Here is a 22,883-nt window from a genome sequence, read left to right as displayed (position 1 = left end):
TGAACCATTTCTGGCATCTTCTGATAGAAGTCCCTCTAGTCTTTTTTTGCTAGGATATGGATCTAATGCATCTACTCTGGTGAATATGCATCTATTCTTGTGAAATTTAGCAGAGGATCTTGTATTATGCAGGAAACTAAAATGGAAGAAGGAATGGTCAATAAAGAGAAAGTGAGTCACTTGCAGTCAGCGGCGGGACATCAGAACATAAGAAATGCCAGGCTGGGTCAGATCGAGGCCCAGCTACAAGAGAGACTGTGCATCTGCGGCAGCAAGGCACCACGGAGCTGGGCCAGATGAGCAGCGCTTCCCGGACAACTGAGATGGCAGATGTGGCAGAGGATTGACTGGAAGGGACGGCAGCTGGTCCTGGAGGGCTAAAATCCAGATATTTTAGCCTTCCTCCTGACTTCTGGACAGACCTTCTAATATCCGTGCTGTCCAGAGATATATAAGTGAGAGGTGGGGGGGGGGGGGGGGGGGGGGGGGGTGTTGCTAAGTGTTGGCACGTAAGGGGTGTAGGAGTGTGTGGGTTTAGGCATTTGGGGGACAAGCAGTGTTAGCGTCTTGCTCTTAATTTTAGCTGCCCAATTCCACATTTTAGTAACGTCAGGATAGTGGCTCTGCATACCACCAGTGAGCTACCAATAAAAAGGTGTGAACTAAATAAATAAGACTGGACTAGGTGAATTCTCCACCCGTCATACACAGGGTCTGCCTTCGCAGTTAATATTTGATTCCTCAGGAGGCCGACATCCATTTCTCTACAAAATGGGGAACAGTAAACCATCTTCTTCATCTCCTGTTCTCCAGCTCTGAATTTCTCATTCTCCAGTAAGAGACAAGGACATTGGCAGGATGCGGGCATTCACAGTGATACAGGTGTTTAGTTCATTTTAAATTGGTGACTTACATCAACCTGGAGTCTCTTGAAAGATATTTGGGAGAACATGAAGTCTTTGACCTTGACTTGTTACCATCATTTGTTTAACTTAAGAATCCTGCCTTTGTTTAGTCAGGTGTAAACATTGAATGGACAAGTTGTCTGTATTTATTTGCTGACATTCACATTAACCCAGGTTCAGAAGGATACTGCATAGCTGCCTTAATTCTCTGTCCTGGGTGTGTTTAATTTCACTTAAAATATTATACTAATCACCTGGGGGGGGGGGGGCAATTTTCAAAACTGCATTTTGATGCTAACTTGGTAGCTATTTTTAACCACAGGTTTTGCACCAATCTTTTGCCCAGCCAAAAAGTACCTGCAGACATTTGCATCTGCTTTTTCTATGGGTGCTTTTCCGGGGAAAAACTGTACCTAGAACACAGACTAGGCCTGATTTTCAAAAGTATTTACATATTTAAAACTGGGTTTTACAGTTGTAAATGTACTTTAATTGTGTAAGTGGGCTTTTGAAAATTGCTACAATATATGCCATTGAGTTATCCATAGATTTTACCTATGTTAGGTGCACTTAACGCAGGTAAATGGCTTTTGAAAATTGCTACAATACTATGTTACTGTTGCGCCCGTCGGTCACAGACGGCTGCGACCTCTCATGCTTACCTCTTTTTTCGCTGCACCATGTAATCTGGGACGAGTGGCGGCTTCCACCAGTCACTGCCGACCTCCCTTGGCGTTCCCGGCACAGGACACCTACACCACTACTCTTGTCTTCAATCCATGGCGAGTCACTGCCAGGTGAGGTCTCGCTTACTACTCAACCTATTCGTCTCTGAACGGGGTCCCTGCATACCGAGACCATCTCTTTTTTAGTCCTAGATAAGGCAATACATCCAGTGGTACTCAGATTATCATGGCTACAATTACATACACCTCAATTTGACTGGAGCACCCTCCAATTATCCCAATGGGGAGAATCTTGCCATGGGAGATGTCTCGAAGTGGTGTCTCCAATGCCATGCCTAACCACCACCACATCTCTTCCGGGCCTACCGTCATAATACGCTGCCTATCAAGACGTATTCTCTAAGACAGCGGCAGACACTTTATCACCTCACAGATCTTTTGACTGTGCCATCAATCTACCACCAGACACTGTACCCACTTTCTCTCTCTGAAACCCAGGCCATGTCCTCCTATATCCAAGAGAACTTGACGAAGGGCTTCATTCGACCTTCGAAGTCTCCTACCGGGGCCAAGTTCTTTTTTATGGGCAAGAAGGATGGCTCCCTTCGCCTATGTATAGACTACCGGGGCCTGAACGAGATTACCCTGAAGGATCGCTACCCACTGCCATTGATCTCCAAGCTTTTAATAGGCTTCAAGGAGCCAAAATATTCACGAAGTTGGACCTTAGAGGGGCATACAATTTGGTCCGAATGCGCCAGGGCAATGAATGAAAAACAGCATTTAATACCCGCGATGGACATTTTGAATATTTGGTCATGCCCTTTGGCCTTTGCAATGCCCCAGCCGTGTTTCAAAACATGATGAATGAAATTTTTAGAGACATGCTTTACACCTGTGTAGTAGTCTATCTTGACGATATACTGGTCTTCTCCCAGAACCTTCAGAGTCCTCTATTGGATGTCAAGAGAGTTCTCCAGAGACTGAGAGCCAACCACTTATACGCCAAATTGGAGAAGTGCTCTTTTCACCAAGAATCCATTCTCTTTTTGGGCTATGTGGTATCCAGCCAGGGGTTCCAGATGGATCCGCAGAAAACCAAGAGTATTCAAGACTGGCCCCAACCTACTGGACTTAAAGCTTTCAGAAGATTCCTCAGATTCACCAACTACTACAGATCCTTCATTCATCACTACTCCACCTTGACCGCGCCTCTTACTGCCATGATGCCAAAAGGAACTAATCCTTCTCAATGGTCTCCAGAAGCCGTGGACATCTTCCAAAAACTCAAGGAGGTGTTCCTCCAAGAGCCTCTCCTATGTCACCCGGATCCCCGATGACCTTTCACCATAAAGGTAGATGCTTTGGACACTGGGGTAGGAGCGGTCCTTAGCCAACACGCAGACAACCATACTCTATATCCCTGTTCTTTTTTCTCCCAGCATTTTTCGCCAGCTGAACGAAACTATGGGATAGGAGACAAGGAACTCTTAGTGATTAGATTGGCATTTGAGGAACGGCACCCATGGCTTGAAGGCACTCAACATCAAATCACGGTTTACACAAACCACAAAAACCTTGAATACTTGTGGCACGCACAACACCTGAATCACCGACAGGCTCGTTGGTCATTATTTTTTAATCGCTTCGATTTCCTCCTGAAATATCATCCAGCGGATAAGAACACTCCTCCTCAGTCTCTTTGTAGCCAAGCCAGTATTCATCAATGAATGTGCGGCTAAGTAATGGCCACTGAACATAAGTTACACTTATCTGGCTAAATAGCACTGATTGTGCTTTGAATATTGACCACCTAGGAGAATTTAAAAAAAGTCAGGTTGAGAGAGTGGAGTGGTGACAGGAGTGGCAGAAGAGACTGTGATGTGGATGGGTTGTTGATAGGGTGGGGAGATGGAGCAAGAGGGAGGAGACTGCTGAGAATAAACTGGGATTGGGGAGAAGAATAAATTGTGGGAGTTTGAATGTTTCTCTGGCTTTTGTTTTGGCCAGATGAGTCTTCCCCATGTCACATTACTTGCTCCTCTTCGGACATTTAAATACAGGCTGGTCAGTCACACTCAGCCCTTTGTGTTCTGGTTTTTTTCTTTTATGCTGGGGGCACTGTAATTTATGTTGAGTTCAGCACCCCCAATCATTTTCCAAAGTTGGCTATGCCCACAGGTATTGGGAACATCATCTATACCATGAAACTACTCTTCTTAATGAAACCCTTTTCCTCCTACAAGAAATGAATCACTCCTGAAGTGGCTCATTGAATAAAAATAATTGTATACAGTTGCTTGTTTAAGAGTAGGTGGAGGTAGATTTGTGATATAGTGCAAAGGGACACAGATCTGGACCACAGAATGAAATGAAATTTGTGGGGAAATCCCCCCTGAAAACAAAATGAAAAACAAACAAAAGAAATTTTTTTACCCATGCACATCCCACTGCCTAATATGGAGTGTAAAGCTTGTAGAATATGTCCTTGGTAGCTGAGCCAGAAGAGTTCAAATTTGGAGGGGTTAATATTTTAGTTTATGGCTGTTGAGCCATTGGACTACTGCCTCCAGAAAGTTGTTGAGATTAGCTATAAATGCAGATTGTTCAGTTCCAAGACTGATGCAAAGTTGGATGCCATCTGCAAACAGGTAGCATTCAATGTTGAATGATAATATCAGGTTGCAGATGGGACATGTAGACGTTGAAAAAAATCAGGGAAATAGCAGAGTCCTGAGGTACTCCACTGTTATGTCTGACGGTCGCAGACGGCTGCGACCGCTGTTGCTCACCTCTTGCTTCCCTGCTTTGACTTCGTTGGGTGAACTGGCCATCTCCGCCAGCTATCGCTGGCCTACTCGCTCCTGTTCCTGGGTCTCCCTGGTTGGCGTGGACGCTGCCGACAGCCATCTTGCCCTTGGAGTTCCTTAGGCGCACGCGCACTCTCGGGTCAGTCTTAAGCACGTCATGGCGGGAACCTCGGGGGTGTCGTGTCCCCCCCCCCCCCCCCGGATGATGTCAATCCTCATGGACTCTTAAGTCAGCTGGCCCTGTCTGCCTATGACTTGGCAATGAGTTCCCTCATTGCTGAATCTGCTTCGCTCACTACGGACTTCCGTTCCAGCTCCTGCTTCTTCAGCGTGAGATGTCCCGGGTACCCGCTCCTCGGGGGCCCTTCCTCGTCTCTGGCTATCCGCTCCTTGGAGGGCCTTACGCTTTGGACTGCTGCCTGCCCTGTTCCCCGGGGCTTCACCTGGAACCATCGCTACTGGGAGTACTCCGTCTGCGGAGTACTCCCAGTAGCGATGGGTGTACCCCAACCTGTGGACCACTACCGTATCATCTCTAGTGAAGGCCCCTCATTGGTGTACCCCGCTCTGCAGACCTGCTGTTTCATCTCTACTGAGGAGCCTCATCGGTGTACCCCACTCTGCGGACCATTGCCGTATCATCTTTACTGAGGTATCCTCCTTGGGTATTCCCCACTTGCAAGACTCTGTGGCCCCCCTGTGCCTGTGTGACGTTGTCCTGCACTCCCTGCTCCGCGGGCACTGCCACTCTATTTCTTTAATAAAGACTCTAGTTATCTGTGTCTGATGTCAGCTGAGACCTTGCTTCCCGACGGTGAGGCTCATAGGGCTCCTCCCTGTGGGCGGTACTATCTCTCACCTTGGCCCAGGGCCCCCATACCTACAAATCTTAACATCTACAAATTAGTTTTTTTGGATTGGATTATTCATTGGCCCACATAACAGACTGAGTTCTGTTGGATGGGGAAGATTTGAACCATCAAAGGGCAGTATTTTTGATGACGATTATTCCCTAGGCACTGAATTAAAAGGCTGTGATCAACTGTGTCAAAGGCTGCAGACAGATCTAATAAGACGAGGATGGAATTGCCCCCTTGATTTACCTTTAGATGAAAACAATTGGTGATATCTAGTAGGACAGATTCAGTACCGTGGCTTTTCCTGAAACCAGATTGGTGGGGCTGCAGGATGCTTTTCTCTTGGAGGAATTCAACAAGTTGGAGTAGATTACTTTTTCAACTAGTTTAGAGAGAAAGGGAAGGCTGGAGACTGGGCAGTAGTTATTGATTATTTTAAGATTGGATTTCTTCAGATTAGGTTTGATTACCTTTTGTTTGAGTGTGTTGAGCTGCAGGCCTTGTGATAGGATGCCATTTATTATATTGGAGAGCCATAGGGCAAGCTTATGTTTTAGGTTGCGAATGACCCTCAGGGGAATTGGGTTAAGTGGCTACGAGATTGGCTAACTCTTTGGAGAATATTTTCAACCTCTTGTGGAGTGATAGTTCTTAATTGAGATAGTGTAGTGTTAGAAGGACATTGAGGTGTTCCTGTAGATAGAAGGGGGTGTTGTTACGGGAGGAAGAACTTATCTTTAGGATCTTGTTAGTAAGGAATTCAGCAAAATCCTCTGCTGTGTGGCCCCCTGTGGAGGTTAAAGTGTTTTGAGAAAGAGAGTTGGAGAGCTTCTGCAAAATTTCAGACAGTTTACTCAGATGGTTCAAAGAGAGTTCTAGTTGTTTGATAACATAGTCCTTTTTTGCCTGGCAGATGGTGGCTTTATATTTCTTTGCATGTTCTTGTAGTTATGGAGGTTTGTGTCTGTTTTATGTTTCTTCCAGGTTCATTCAAGTTGATAAGCTTGCTGTTTCAGGAGAGACCCTGCTGGAACCATTTATTTATTTAAAAAATATCTGTTCTGCTCATGTTCAGAGTTCCAGGTGGATAACAATAAGACATACACAATTAATGTAACGCTTGACTGACCACAGTAGCCACGCTGCGGCCAGCCTGCACTCACCTCTAGAACACTGCCATGCTGCCATTTCCAATACTGAGGACCTGGTCTTCCTTAGGCAACTGTGTGTGTGTGCACCCGATGCCCTGAAGAAGGCTCCACAGCAGGAAACTTCCCATGCTGCCAACAGATGATGTCATCGCAACCTGGCTATTTAAACTCCAGCTGATTTGCAAGCCGCTGCCTCAGCCACAGGTCCTCTTGCGTCCAGCCGGTGTTTGTTGCTACCTTCGTTCCTGACTTGCCCTCATTCCTGCCTTTGCCTTGTTCCAGTCCCTTTGCCTTGTTCTGGTTTCTTGCTTTGCTCCTTGTCTTGTTCCAGTTCTGTCTGAGTTCTGAAGTCTCTGTCTTGCCTTTGACTGGTCATTTATACAGCTAAAATGTTAGCCACATAAGTTGTGGGTATAGACTGGGGTGGTGCGATTTAGCCGCATAACTAATGCGGATAACTACTGATATTCAGTGAAGTACAGGAAGATAATTGAGATTTGTGTGGGAGCAGAATCACATCCCTGCCTCTCTTTCCCTTATTCCCCCCTTCGAAAGCTCCTTTTATCTTCTCAGTCTTCTCACTCACCTTGGCTTCCCCCCAGCATAAACCCCTTAGTCACCATGAGCCTCTCACTCACTCTGGTTTACTCCCCCCTCCCAAACCCCTCACTCACTCTGGTCCACAAATCCCTCATTCACCCTGCTTCACTCCCTCCCTCTACCCCTCAAACCCTTCACTTACCCTGGTTCACTCCCCCCCCCCAATCCCCAGTTCACTCACTACCCTACATCCTCTGGTTCAATCACTCCCCCCCCCCCCCCCCGATCCCTGGTCAGTTCATTCTCTTCCCTCCACCTTGCAATCCCTGTTTCACTGTCTCCTGGATCTCCTAAACCCCCTCACTCACAGGCTACTATTGGCCAAACAGGAGGAGGAGGAGGATGGTGCCCTTGCACTGCCCCCATGCATCCTCCCTCCTCCTCTGCTGGGCCTGAGCATTCTGCTTTGAACCAAAGTGTGCCATTAAGACCATTCAGGCTGCCCTCTGCCACCAATATGTCTCTTCCAGGGCAGCTGGGCGGTAAAGGGATAATACACCTTCCACTGTCAAAAATGTTTCTCTTCTGGGAGGGCGAGGGTAAATGTACTATTCCACTGCCACCAATGTTTTTGGTCTTGGAGAGTCCTCAGTCTCCCACAGCAGTTTGCCTAAGACTGGCCAATTCCATGGCAAGGGCCAAATTTTGTGACCCTTGCCACAGTTGTAATTTGTGGGAGATTGGGGGCTCTGGTAGAAAGTGAATTGGACAATTCAGAGAGAGAGAGAGAGAGAGAGAGAGAGATGGGTCGAGCTGGAGAATACAGCAAGAGAGAGGGGGCAGAGCTCAAGTTCTATACAGAGGGAGAGAAGAGTGGAGTTGGAGTGTACAAGAGGGGATGGGGTGGAACTCAATTTGCATATTGGTGATGCAGGTGCAGGGCAACTTCCCTCTTTATTATAGTTAGATTATTTTAACTGATTTCTACTGAACTGAATTCTGTTCTGCCTCCTCTGGCACCTTTCCTCTCCCTTCTCCATCAGCCTCAGATGGTCTCTCCCACCCTTTTGTGATGTTATGATGACAGGAGGTGATGTAATAAAAACCTAAGCTGCCCAGGATCACTATCATTTCAAAGGATGGCAGCAAGCAGTGAGTATCTCTACTGTCTGGGGCTCTGGATATTAGGAGACTGAAGGACTTGAATCTTCTGGAACTGATCTAGAAGCAAGAGGACAAAGGGAGAAACTACTGCAGCCCTCAATTCAACTCAACATGGAAATGAACATTTTAACAACTCTCCCACCCCTCCCTCTAAGGTTCCTTCTTTTCCCCCCTCCTCATTCCTCCCGATTTCTTGTCTTCCTTCCTCCCTTTCCTCTGACCCACCTCCTAGCCTCCTCTCCCATTCTCCCCATTGCTCCTTCCTACTTGTCCACCTGCCTTTGCCATTTCCTCCCCCTCTTTTCCACCCCCTTTCTCCTTCTTCTTGTTTATGCCTTCTCTTTTCTCCACCTCTCCTCAGTTTTATCAGTTAATATTATTTGTCTATCATGCAGCATTCCCTTTGAGAACATTATCTTTTTTCCTGATGATCTTGAGCTGGGGCAGCAGGTAGCAGTCTAACAGTGCGGTGTTCTACAGACTCCAGCAGCTGGAGCTGAGGGGTTGAATCTCAAGAGTCAGTACAAGCTGCCCATGGGCGCTCTTGCTGTCGAGAGTCCCAGAGAGAGACAGAGCTGCGGGCTGACAAGGACAGGCAGGGAGAGTTCATAAAGCAGATCTACCCCCCACCTCTCCGTTGTGTATTCGCAGTGACCCTCCTGCTGCGGTGGCAGAGGTAGCACTGGCACAGCAATGGGGTTTCAGGTGGTATCGGAGGATAGAAAAGGAATTCTCCTTCTTACTGGGTCTCCCAATATTAGGAACAGGGGTCTGGAACCCACCCAGCCAGTCCCCCAGGGGAAGAGAGAGAAGGCAGAACCCAAATAGAAAAAAAAACTTGAATGTAAGCAGATACAAATTTCACAAAATTCTGAGCTATGGCCCAGATTTATTATCACAAGTTTAAACAATGAGAAACAAGTAGTGAAAATATTATAAATGTACTGTAAGTTTTCCACAGTTAATACAAAGCGGTGTTCTTTCAATTTCTAGTTGACAGGTATTTTAAATGAAAAGAACCATAAAACAATCAGATAAGTATGGTTTGAGCATTAACTGCTATACTTTCTATATCAAGAATTTAGTAACTAATTAATGCTACTATGAAGAAAGTGAATCTTTGTGTCTCAATTCTATCTTGCAGGTGCAGCAGGACAAAATCAATACTCTAATTGCAGGTAAGTAGATACATGTTTTGTGTTGTTTCCTGTCTTGTTTGACTCTGTATTTCTATTTAACCCTTTTTTTTTCTGTCTCTTTACAGTGAACTCTCCAGTCCCTGTGAATTTTGAGGCTTTTCTACTGCGTGTTCTTCACGTATGTCTCTGGCACAATTACTTGTGACAGCTGCTGCAGTGATTCTGTACACTCTTTCTTTATGATGTGAAAACCAAAAAGTTTCAGTATAGCTAGACTTTATATACTTAGCCGACTTTCTTTAGGATGACTCCTCCTACTCCCCTGCCGCTGATAGGGGGCGTGGCTTGAGGGCCAGAGGGTCCCGGATGTCGCTCCTCGACTGTGATTCTCGTGCTGTATAGGAAAATTGGTTCTTACCTGCTAATTTTCGTTCCTGAAATACCACAGATCAGTCCAGACAAGTGGGTTATGCATCCCTACCAGCAGATGGAGGCAGAGAACAAAACTGTTAGGCACTGCTACATAACCGAGAGTCCGAACTATACCCAAGCTAAAAAGTAACTAACTTTCAGGACAAACAGGGAATTCAGAGTTGGAAACCCCCACCCCCCACTTACCTGGTGTCATCGAAGATTCTAGAAAAAACAAACAAATAACCCAATCAATTTATTTACAATGTGGAAACTTTCTGCAATCCCATCCAGGATATTCAGTCTTTTGGCAGTAACAATGGGCTGGGTCTCTGGACTGATCTATGCTATTACAGGAACAAAAATTGGCAGGTAAGAACCAATTTTCCTTTCCTGCTCATACCCAGATCGGTCCAGACAAGTGGGAGGTCCCAAATCACCCCTAAACTGGGAGGGATCCCAAAAGACTTGCACGCAGAACACTCTCAACAAAGGGCACATCTTTCTGTGCCTGCACATCGGTAATGCTTGGTGAAAGTATGAAGCATTGACCACATTGCTCCTCGACATATCTCCTGCAGAGAAACCAATTGACACTCTGCCCAGGATGCTGCTTGCACTCTTGTAGAATGCACTCACAATCCTATGGGAACCAGAAAATGCTTACAAATATAAGCGGAAGTAATAGCTTCCTTCAACCAGCAAGAAATCGTCGCTTTTGAAGCCTTAGCTCCTTTGTTCACCCCTTCGAACAGTACAAAGAGGTGATCCGAACGCCGAAAGGAATTTGTAACCTTCAGATACCGCAACAGAGTCCGGCATACATCCAAAAGATGCAGCTTCCTCTCTGGAAGAGACACCCTAGACCAGTCCGGAAAAGCTGGAGGCTCCACCAACTGATTCAAATGAAAAGAGGAAACTACCTTCGGCAAAAAGGATGGCACTGTCCACAAAGTCACCCTGACAGACTCAATCCAGAGGAAGGGATCCCTACAAGATAAAGTTTGCATCTCTGAAATCTGCCTGGCTGAACAAATGGCTACCAGAAAAACAGCCTTCAACGTCAGATCCTTCAACGATGCTCCCCTTAAGGACTCTGTTGCGTCCGGTCTCAGACGGCTTCAACCTCTGTGCCTCACCTTTCTTCCTGCTCTCTCTTCTAGCCTTGGGAAGATGGCTGCCGCTCTCTCCGGCATCCCCGAAACAGCAATGGCAAGGCTATCCGCCATGTTTCTCCTGATGGCCTCCTAGGGTGCACGCGCGCACGCCACCCACATCTTTATCCACGTCATGGCGGGAACCTCGGGGGCATCCTGCTCGAGAGACGTCACGCCATCCGGGTATTTAGCCTGCTCTTCGTTTGCTAACAATTTGAGTTAGCAAGGATTGGACTCGCCTCCGGTCTAAGCTACTCTGCCACTTCCGTGCTGCCGCTGGAAGCTCTTTCTGCCCTTCAGGGTTATTCCTCTAACCTGGGTACCCGCTCCTCGGGGGCCCTTTGCTTTCTTTCAGGTTCCTATCTGGGATACCAGGTACTCACTCCTCAAGGGCCTGCTCTCCCTGCCTTGGTACTTGCAATCCAACTACTTCTGCCTGTTGGGATCTCCATCTATACAGCTACCAACTTATTAAGTAATCTAACCTCTGTCAGTCTGTCTCATCTACAGCTCAGCACTGGGAACCTGCACTTGGAACTCCCTATACTACCGTGTGCTGCTAACATCTACCTTTGTGGGACGGGTCTCCTCTGCTGAGGGCCCCTGGACTGCTACTACTGGATCACCTCACTACTGCCACCTCTGGTGGTATCATTCAAATGTATAATAAAGACAAATCTGTTTGCATGTTCTGAGTCTAGCTTAGTACTGCGGTTCCTCATGGGGCTCCTCCCCATGGGAGTGGTTATCACCACAGTACCCAAGAATCCACTCCAACACCTCAAAACCATAACAGACTCAAAGGGGGTCTCACAGTGTACCTGAAGGACCAGATTGAGATTTCAATCTGGACACAACTTTCTAACTGGAGGCTGTAAATGCTTGACTCCTCTGAGAAAATGAGCCATATCTGGATGGGAAGCTAAAGACCTGCCCTGCTCCCGCAACCCAAGGCAGCCACCTGAACTTGTAGCTAATTGTAAGCCAGACCCTTTGACAGCCGTTGCTGGAAGAAGTCCAGAATGTGCGGAATGCTCAGAGACAGGGGATCCAGAAGCTGTTGAAGGAACCAAAAAGCAAAACACCTTCCAGACTCGAATGTAAGCCAGAGATGTAGAAGGGCGTCTAGCCTGGAGCGACGTGGAAATGACAGTCTCCAAATAACCCTTCAAGCACAACCGTCACCTCTCAAAAGCCAAGCCGCGAGACAAAAGCGATCCTCCCGATTGGAAAATATGGGACCTTGCTGAAGCAACCCTGCCAGGTAAACCAACTGAAAAGGAGCATCTAACGCGAGACCCACCAGATCCGTGAACCATGGCCGTCGCTGCTATTCCGGAACCACCAGAACCACCTGGCCTGGATGCGCCTCTGCACTTCGCAAAACGCCACCAACCAGAGGCCAAGGAGGAAACACATACAGGAGGAACCCCGTTGGTCACGGGCAAACTAGAGCATCTAGCCCTTCTGCCCCGACTTCCCTCCTGCAACTGAAGAACCTCTGTACCTTCACTTTGGCCTTCATTGCCATTAGATCCAACTGGGGAACCCCCCATCTGGCACACAGGCAATCCAGGTCTTCGGGGATAATTCCCATTCCCCCGTATCTAACTGCTGCCTGCTGAGGAAGTCTACTTGTACATTGTCCACTCCCACTACATCATCACCTTCAAGAAGATGCTCTGTCCAAGCGAACAACTGTTGAGCCTCCAGAGCCACTGCCTGACTCTTCATACCTCCCTGACGATTGATGTAAGACACCGTTGTCCCATTGTCCAAGAAGATTCTCACCATGTGACCCTTCACCAAGGGCAGAACGGCATCCAGGGCTCTGCGAAATGCCTATGCTCTAGGCAATTGATCAACCAGACCATCTCCATTGATGACCAGAGTCCTTGCACAGATCGCCCCTTACACACCGCCCCCAACCCTTGAGACTGGCGTTGGTGGTCACTACTACCCAATCCGGGGCCTCCAGATCCAATTCCTTCTCCAAAACTGGAACAGCAGAGCCACCACGAGAGACTGGATCTGGATTCTCCCTGAAAAGGCAAGGGTAGATGAAACTCCTCTGACACAGGATTTCATCTGGATAACAGCACCCTCTGCAAACGACGCATGTGAGCAAAGGCCCACAAAACCAAGTCCAACGTGGAAGCCACAGAGCCCAGAACCTGGAGATAATCCCAGACCTTTGGCCTCAGTAGCTGGAGCAGACGCTGCACTTGTGCTTGCAACTTTGACACTTTGTCCGCAGTCAGAAAACCCATGCCTGTCCGAGTATCGAAGCGTGCTCCCAAATACTTCAAAGATTAGGTCAGCACCAGATGACTCTTTGCCATGTTTATCACCCAACCCAGACAGCGCAACTGGAACATCACACTCTGAATGGAGCGACCGCACTCCGCCTCAGTCTTTGCCTGGATGAGCAATTGTCCAGATATGGTGAACCAAGACTCCTTCCTGCCATAAGGCTGTCACCACCACAACCACCACCACTTTCGTGAAAGTGCATGGCGCTGTAGCTAACCCGAAGGGAAGGGCCTGAAACTGAAAATGCTGCCCCAGCACCATGAACCAAAGAAACTTCTGATGATCCTTTCGAATGGGAATATGGAGGTAGGCCTCTGTCAGGTCCAAAGATACCAGAAACTCTCCTTTGCAAATAGCTGCTATCACTGTGCGCAGCATCTCCATCCGAAAACGTGGAACCTGCAAGGTTATATTCACCTTTCAGTCCAGAATGGGCCGAAAGAAGCCTTCCTTCTAGGGAACCACAAAATAAACGGAGTACCTTCCTTGACCCTGTTTGGCATCCAGCAATAGTAATCTTTGAGAGACCTCTGAACTGCCTCCCGTTTGCTTCGAGTCACACAGTGGGACTCTAGGAAGGCTTCCCTGATTGTGGGCAAAAATTCTAATGCACAACTGTCTCTTACCACCTCCAGCACTCACTGGCCCATTCCCTGAAAAAATAGTGACAACCTGCCCCCTACTGGTTCCATGGAGAAAAAGGCGCCTCTGGCATCATTGGGACGACTTTCCTCTACCAGTCCTTTGACCGGCACTGTCTTTGGCAGATCTGCAGATCCCTCGAAAGGACTGCTGCCTGCCATGATTCTGCTTCAGTCCTGGTGCAGAGGAACTCTTGCCGGAACGAAATAATCTTGAATCCCAAAAATGGGACAGAGGCGGGAAAACCTTCTTGCCACTCTTTTTATCTTCTGGCAGCCTATTTTCTTTGGACTCCCCCAAAGTCTTCATCAACTGATCCAAATCTTCCCCAAACAAGAGCTTTCCCTTAAAGGGGAGATTACATAACTGGGACTTGGACCAGGCGTCCACAGACCAATTATGCAACCATAAAACCCTACAGACTGCCACCACAGAAGCCATGCTCCTGGCTGCAGTACAAACTAAGTCATAGAGCGCACCCGCCACATAAGCCACTCCAGCTTCCAGACTGAATGGGCTAAATGGCCAGACGAAGCCTGTTCCTGAGCCTTCTGGACCCAGCACAAACAGGCTATCTGCATCATGCTGCCACAAATCACCGCTCTCAGGCTTAAGGCAGAGACTTCAAACATCTGCTTCAACTGGATCTCCAACTTGCGGTCCTGAATGTCCTTCATAGCCGCAGCCCCTGCCACTGAGATTGTCGTCTACTTAGTCACAGCAGACACTGCCGCATCCACCTTTGGGACCCATAGAAGATCCAGAATCTCTTCATTGAATGGATACAGCTTCACCATCACGCGACCGACCTTCAAGCCCACCTCCGAGAAGCCCCACTTCCAGTTTACTAGCTTATGGGTCTTCTTCGGTAGTAGGTGGGAGTGCTCCAGCTTGCAACAATGGAAACACCAAGCCTCCTCCATGGACCAGTAGATTCAGAAATTCCCCCCTTGGAATGGAACTATCCTCCATCCCTGGGACTCTCCCCCATCCTGTTACGAGCGCGCGCGGGCGCGGTCGTCTCGGGCGGGTGGTGAGCCCTTGGGCCACGGCAGGACCCCAGGAGGAGCCCAAGGCCACACCGTGGGAGGTGAGCTGAGCAGGCATGGTGAGCCAGGCAGGCAGGAACAGAAGCAGGAAGTCCGGCCCTCAGCCGGACCTGCATGCCCATGGTAGCCAACACGGGGAAGTTGACTAATGAACGGTCCTCCAACTGTTCCCGGCCCTTTCGGACCTGCCGCAGGGAACGGCAATGGGCAGCAGGCCGGACAGAGGCGAGGGCAGACAGAGTCCTTAAACAGACGACATCAGACAGGGCAGAAGCAGGCTGAAGCAGACGGAGACATCAGGACAAGGGCTGAAGCGAGACACTAGAAGGATCCAGGCGAGTAGGAACTCCGATGCTGGGATACTCACATCCGAAGCCCCCTCGGCTGGCAGAGGAAGACATCAGGGTACGGGCTGAAGCAGACACTGGAGACAAGGCTGGACGGGAACATTGCACTGTCCATCAGGGCGCCCTACTCAGCCCACCCGTGGGACTGAGTCACGGACCACCCTGTCCCAGACGCGCCCTACACAGCCCTGGGAGGCTGGTCGCGGACCACGCTGAGAAGGAGGGCGCGGGGAAGACCCAGGCGAACAGGACTCCGATGCTGGGAAACTCACATCCGAAGCCCTTACGGCTGGCAGGCACAGGAACAAACATCTAGGCAGGGTCAGAGACAGGCATCAAGGCAGAGACACTGGACATCAGGAACATCAAGCAGAGACAGGACAAGGCGCCATCAAACATGGAGGACCTGGATCGGCAAGGTTACAGGCGACTGTAATGCTCAGATCCAAGGCCAAGACACAGTGAACAGAAAGTCCTTAAATACTGGAGGTAGGAGGCAACTCCCTGGGAGGAGCTTGCCAGGACCGCCCACCGCTGGTCCTATAACTAGGGTAGAGAGCTGCGGGCCAGCCCCTAGGGAAGGGCGTCGCCCAACAGGAAGTCCAAACACTGAGGCTGCAAGCCACCGGCATGCCTCAGGAGCAGCTAGGCCTCTCAGGCCCTGGAGCAAGTCCTGGATGATGCGCAGGCGAGGCCCTGGCTTCAAAGCGGCCTCTGGAGGAAGGTAAGAGACCTCCTGTAGCGCAGCAGCAGGGGGGATCGCAACACATCCTCAAGCAGGTTCCTCCAGGCCTGCCTCCGGAAGGAGGCTATGTGGAGCAGCTCCCTTTCTCAGTGACCTGAAGGGAAGGCAGTGATAGGGATGGTAAATGCCCCCAGCTCAACAAGATGGAGCTTGAGGGGGGGATTCCGGGAGGCAAGGTGGTACATTCAAAAAAAAACCACTCTGCTCCCCTGGCCCACTATTGGTTCCTCTTGGTGGAATACCCCTCTATCACCACAAGCCCCTCCTCAACAGCCTAATGGACCTTCTAGAGGGACCTGATGAAAATAACATCTTTGACGTTCATTTTCCCCACCACTATGATCTATTTGACCAACCAGCTTGGCCAGGGCAGCGCTATAGCAGAGGGGGTCAGGCGAAGCCAGCATGTGACGCTTGCCACAGCAAGTGTTTGAGGGTGAGGCTGGAGGACCATCTGTCGAGTACAGGTCCATCGACGGGTCGGAACCTGTCTGGGCAGGGGACGGGTGGCGGTGTCAATGGCACCAGCAGTGGAAGAGTTGGTGGTGGTGATGATACCGGCAGTGGAGGCACTGCCTCCAATGGCACCGCATGCCCGCTTAGCGGGCGTTCATCTTTAGGGGAGGATGATAGATGATGGAGACATCTCCCTCTGTAGTGATGGCCCTAGTGAGGGGCATAAAGAAGGAAGAGGAAGGGGGAGAGGAGGGAAGAGGGCCTGTGGGTGTCCTCCCCTCCCCCCAGTCCCATCAGAAAGGTGGGGGGATGTGGCGTGATTCGCCTTCCTCTTTTTCTTCTCAGCATATTTGTTCCTGTGGCCACAGCGGTGGGGGTCTTCACCCAGGGGCTGAAGGGGTTGGTTAGTACTGGAGAAGGGGGTGCAGACTTAGCCACCCCACCTCACACTGGGGCTGGGGTGTCGTGGTTGGAGTTGCTTGTTGCTAACCTTTCCCTCACAATCCCTCCCTTTTGCTTGAAGGCCTCATTGGCCTTGGTGGTCTGAGGGAGGCGGGGGGAAGAAGGGAAGGTTGTGCAGCAGCACTGGGCTCCACCTCCATCCTGGAGGTGTGGTGTGGGAGGGGTACAAACACACCTAAAAAAAATGTAAGGAAGAGGAGAGGAACCTAAGTGGAAAAAGGAGGGGAGAGGAAAAGCAAACTTGCCTGCCCTTTAGTTGGGGAAAAGAACTGGATGCAGCACTTGGGGGGAATCAAAAGTGGTCATGGGGGGAGGACAGTCCCCTCCCCCCCAAAAAAACCCTGCTGAAAAGTGGCTAGAGCAAGGAACCAAGGGAGACTGGATGAGAAGCATCAAAGCAAGGAACAGACAGGGTTAAGTAGGGCTGGGGTCTGGGTGTGGTGCAGGCAGGAAGGAGGGGCCTGGACAGCTTAGAGTGTGCTCATGGAGGTCCCCTGATAGAGCGGAGGCTGCAAGACAGGTTGAAGCATGATACCAGTTACAAGGTAGTAAGAAGAGTTCAGAGCAGGGCTCACTGGAGGCCTCTGCTGCTATGGCGGTGTCATCGATAAGGTACAGTGAGGCTGCACAGCAGCTGAAATCACAACAATAGCCATGTCATATGTCGCGCTCCCAAATAGAAACTGCAGAGGTACAAGAAAAAGAATCGAACAATTCGCACACTGAATTCTTCTGCATTCCAGAATGGTTGAGAGAAGGTGTTCTGTTTGGAGGAAGGTAAGTGCGACTTCAACTTCTGAAGACAATAATGGAGGCATCGAGCCATGCAGTACTGATGGACAGCGATGCGAGTGGAAAGCATTGCGCTTTGAGCTAGCCTTTTGCCAAAATTGTCCAAACGTTTGTGATCTTGGACTAGTGGAGAACCAGAACGAATACGAGTTTTCATTGCTTTTTTTCATAGCAGATTCCCTTCTGACAGACTGTTGCGGCAACAGAACCATGCTGAAGCCTAGTTGGACTCTATATTTGAGGACTAATTTTCGAGCCTTAGGGAAACATGAAATTGGTGTGTCCCATAATTTCATGAGCAGTACCTTAAGAATGTCATAAGCTGGTGAGACGGCAGGGCTCCGCCGGTGTATCCAGAAATCTGAGTATTCTAAGGAGCTCTGTACAATGGTCTTTATCCTTATGAACATGAATACCTGGTGCTGCTCCTAAGTTCTCAACAAATTTTTAATAGGTGAGACCTTCCGGAGGGGATGTGTGCTCCAGGGTATCCGGTAGAGGCTGTTATGGTATTTCAGTTAAGCCATCGTCTGAGCCCAAGGGCACAGGATCTAACTTTTGAAAATGATTGAGGGTGCTAAACTCAACACAAATTACAGTGCCCCTAGCTAAAAGGAAAAACAGAACAAAGTGTGTTGTGAATATGACTGGCCAGAAGGTTCTTGGAGGAGAAATCCATTAACTGCTATTAATCAAGTTGACTTAGGGAATAGCCACTGCTATTAATTGCATCAGTAGCATGGGTTCTTCTTAGTGTTTGGGTACTTGCTAGGTTCTTGTGGCCTGGTTTGGCCTCTGTTGGAAACAGGATGCTGGGCTTGATGGACCCTTGGTCTGACCCAGCATGGCAATTTCTTAAGTTCTTTTTGTTCTTATTTAAATGTCCAGAGAGGAGAAGTTAATGTGGACATGATAAAGGACTCTTGTGGACAAAACAAAAGTCAGAGAAGCATTCAAAATCCCACAATTCATTCTTTTCCCCAATCCCAGTTCATCCTCACCAGTCTCCTTCTGCCATAAGAACTTTAGTTTCAAATCAAACTGTAGCCTTGCAACCATTGCTTGTGAACCATCAGCTTCACTGGGCAGCCCTGGGCTCAGATACTATGAAGAATTACACCCAACTGCAGCTTCAGTGTCCAAAACATAGGGACTATGAGCCAATATGCATTCATAGTCCCTAGGCAGCCCCTACCTCTCCTCAGGTGTGATTTCTTGTTTGAAAGGGAAACCCATCCTGCAGAAGAGGAGGGGTCGTTGAAGGAAGTGAGAATGTGGTCAATTTATTTTCCCAACTGAATTGTCAACCTTAGGCTGGGAGATTTATTTTTTTTTTGTGGGGGAGGGGAGTGCAGTGGGGGGGGGTGGGGGAGGTGCTATCTTTAGGGAAATGTTTCAGCAGAAGGGACAGTAAAAGATAGAATATTTTTAAAAGTTACAGGCTGAACATCTCCTAATATATTTGTCCATGTACACAGCCCAGGAATTTTCTAAATTGTGCCAAGTTGCTTAGAAGCAAACCAGCACTGTCCAACTTAAAAATAAAACTTCAGGTTTACAGTTTCCTGTCTCTAAGGTTATACACAGCTGCTTCGGAGATGAAAAATGCTTCCTTTTTTATTTTCTTAGTTCCTGATTACATTAAAATAAAGTAAAAATGAGTTGATACTGTATTTTTAAGAGAAAAAATATTAATATTTGCTTTAGACATATATGGTGAGCAGCGATATGAAAAGGGTTGTGAAGTAAGTTAAAAGTTGTGGGGAAAAGCTAGTGTTGGTTGCATATACAAATGTATATGCTCACCTAGCGAATGTGAATAAATGCACTGCGCAGACTAGATGGGCTAATCTGGGCTTTATATTCCATCATTTATTATGTTATGTAATTATATGTAGCCGGTCCCCGTTTTGGTGCTTTATTCTAGACCAGGGGTGTTACAGTTTGGATTCAGGTCCAGACAGGGAGGAAGACTTCTCTTCTGGGGCCCCTGGCACTGTCTATCACTATCTCCATGACCAATAGGAATGTGCATTCGTTTAAAATGAAAATGCAAAATATAAGGCTAATTTGTTTCATTCAGGGGGCTCCAAACCGAATAGGGGACCCCCCCCCTCCCAATGAAATGAACCTTGTTTTGTTTTTCAGGCCTAGGTCTAGGCATGAAGCCAGGGCCTCGCCAAGGACAGAGGCCGAGTTCCAAAGCAGGCACTGTGGCCTAAGTCCAAGCGCAACACCAGGGTCTTGGCAGAGGCACAGACCGATGCCAGAGCCTTGGCCGAGACCCTCAAAAATAAAAAAAAAAACAACAAAAAACCCCAAATTACCTGATGCATCATGTATCCGTCAAAGGCCAGGTCCTGACGCCAGGGCCAGGGCCTGGACCCAGCCCCGTCACGAAGCGACACGGAGGCCAGGACCCGATGCTGGGGCCTCAGCCCAGACCTAAGCCAGATGCTGCGACCCAACCCGGAGGCCAGGTCCTGACGCCAGAGTCTCGGCCCAGGGTCAGACCCAGGCTTTAGTATCCAGGCCTGGGAGCTCCACAGTCCGTCGTCTTCTCTCTTCAATGCCAAATGACGGCATCCACTGGGGGTTGGGCCAGAGTTAATTAACTGATGTATTCATCCCAGCGTACAGCACCATTTTGATGCACGGCAATGCCGTCCGCTGGGTTGACTATGCCAGACTTGATTAACTGTGGTGTGATTCCAGCAGACGCCATCATTTGGCATTGAAGAGCCGAAGAGAGAAGACAATGGACCTCTGAGCTCCCAGGCTTGGATACTGAGGCCTAGGTCTGACCCTTGGCCGAGGCCCTGATGCCAGGACCCAGCCTCTGGGTTGGGTTGCAGCATCAGGCCTTGGCTCGAGCCCTGGCCTAGGCCGAGGCCCTGGCATTAGGACCCAGCCTCTGGATCAGGTCATGGCGTCGGGCCTGAGTCTGGCTCCAGCATCAGGACCTAGCCTTTGGGCCAAGCTGTGCCACAGCATTGATCATGGGTTTGGGCTCCGGCTTAAGCCAAGGCATTGGCCTTGACTAGGCCTAGGCCACGGTGACCTACCGCAGCCTCGGCCTACACAAGTCCGAGGCTTTGGCCTAATTGCCTCTTGCAGATCCCCACCGGACCAGGTAAGTGGTAGCCGGGGGGATCCTGGCCCTAGCATTTTTCTCGGAGGATGGAGGCCTAGTTTTCATTTTTTGGCCATTTTGGGGGGGTTAATTACTTGATTCTTTTTTTCACACAAATCAAACAATCCACAAACCGGAATTTATGGGGAAAAAAGCCTCCTGAAAATGAGCCGAAAACAAAAACAATTTTTTTTTCCCTGCACATTCCTAGTGACCACTTCACACTCTATATCAAATAATTCTAGCAGGTGCCAGATACTGAAAAGTAAGAGCAGGGAAGCCAAAATTACCACCACAGGAAGAAACCAAGAATCACAAAAGGATCCATCCATCCCCATTAAATCCACACTTGGATAAAACTCAATGAAAACACTGGAGTCTGTAGTTGGTGTTCAAATAAAAGAAAGTCTTTAACTTAACAAAGAGGATCCAGGTCAAGATGATAAAAATAAGAATCAACATACCTCCAATGATCAATAAAAATAATGGTTTCTCTGTCCATCCTTACTCTGCTCACTTCCTTTCTTGCTCTTGCACCTTCATCCTGATTGAAAATCTCACTAGTGGTTAACAGACTGGGTTAACTAGAGTGGAGTTCCAATTCTGGCATGAACTGGGTCAAAAGAAGAAAAATATCCCCAAGCAACAATATCCAAAAAGTCAAACTCTTCAACTGTACTCCAAAACTCAAAAAATACAAGTCTTTTCAGTTAGTGGCTCAAAAGTCTACATCCTTCTCTTCACCCAATCTGCTATCTTGTCGATTGGGCAAACTGATCTCTGTCCCAGTCCTTTGGAATATGGGGGCTTATGCCCTTCCCTCAGGAACCAGTCAATCAAAATCTAAAAAGTCTTCTCAAAATTTCTTCCTGAAAACTTCTATGACAACTGCTTGAGTTGCCTTCTGTGAGTTCCAGGGGGAATCTCCAGCTCTCCAACCATTTTTGCTTTAAGATCTTGGGGAAATCTCTTGGACTCCAATCTTCTCTCTCTTGAAACCTGAAAAAAGGTTTCAGTTCCTCACTCTTCCTCTATCTCATATCCTGTTGCTTTCACATCCTGGGTGAATCTCTAGCTTTCTTCTTTCTCCTTAGCAACCAACACACTGAAGCACTGAGCATGCTCCAACAGTCTCTATACCCCCAAAAAGCCTTTCCCTCCAAAAGGTGGAGTTATAGCAATGGGATCAAATCAAAACTATCAAAGCTCCTCCTACTGCTCCTAGATAGAAAAACCACATAGGGATGTTAGTGACTGGCGCAACCCCGTCACACACAATATAGGTGTCTAATTTTATTGCATGTATTTCTAAGGCTACTAGTTAAAATTAAGCAGAGTTTTATGTTATGTTCAAATATTTGTTGTTGTCATCATTCCAAACAAAAGAAAATGCAAATCCATTATTCCATCCAAACATAACATCTAGGCTTACAATAATCATAAAAAAAAATGTATCTGCTTTTGAGTGGATAGACATGGCAGCCGCACCACTTTATCCAATAATCATGAAGAGAAGATGCTATAAAATTGCACATAAAGAGATAAGCAAATAATTTAAAGAAAATATGAAAAATAAAGGGGGAACAGAAAATGATGAGAAAGCTTCTCCTTATAAGAACATAATATTGTCTTAATATAAAAATATAAACTATACTGTTGGAAACAGGTTACTGGGCTTGATGGACCTTTGGTCTGACTCAGAATGGCAAGTCTTATGTTCTTATGTAGGCTCCTCTTCCTCCAACATCTAAATAAGCCCCATATCTATATCTTCCTCCAACATCTAAATAAGCCCCATATCTATTCAGCTGTAAGAGAAAAAGAGAAGATACCAAAACAAATAAGAGCGAATACAATATGGCACAACTAATTCACAACCACCTAAATTTCAATTTAATAAATTGAGAAAAAGGATTCCAAATAGTCCCAAACATTGGGCAATTTCTCAAGTCCCAAGTTAATCGTTCTAGGTTAACTGGATCCCAAGCCTTTGGCAATCATTCCATCCAGGTGGTTTGCTTGTATTTTAATTACTCTTGTACAAGGCAGTGCACAGCCTGATTTAGTATGGGTATAGTTTAATATCCTACTACAGGCTCAGGGATGAAAAGGTTGACAAAGTTC

General features: G+C 47.9%; 1 long non-coding RNA gene across 2 annotated transcripts in view; it reads right to left on the bottom strand.

Moving 5' to 3' along the window:
- Positions 1-21,413, bottom strand: part of LOC115088695 — a 104,785-nt gene extending 83,372 nt beyond the window's left edge. For both annotated transcript variants that reach the window (XR_003855820.1, XR_003855819.1), the window contains exon 1: positions 21,224-21,413. This is a non-coding gene — a long non-coding RNA (uncharacterized LOC115088695). The remainder of the gene's footprint in view (positions 1-21,223) is intronic.
- Between the last annotated feature and the right edge of the window lie 1,470 nt (positions 21,414-22,883).

Source organism: Rhinatrema bivittatum, chromosome 3 (genome assembly GCF_901001135.1).
Source record: "Rhinatrema bivittatum chromosome 3, aRhiBiv1.1, whole genome shotgun sequence".
NCBI lineage: Eukaryota > Metazoa > Chordata > Amphibia > Gymnophiona > Rhinatrematidae > Rhinatrema > Rhinatrema bivittatum.
Note: the sequence above shows the minus strand (reverse complement) of the source record. Positions and strands in the feature narration are given on the sequence as shown.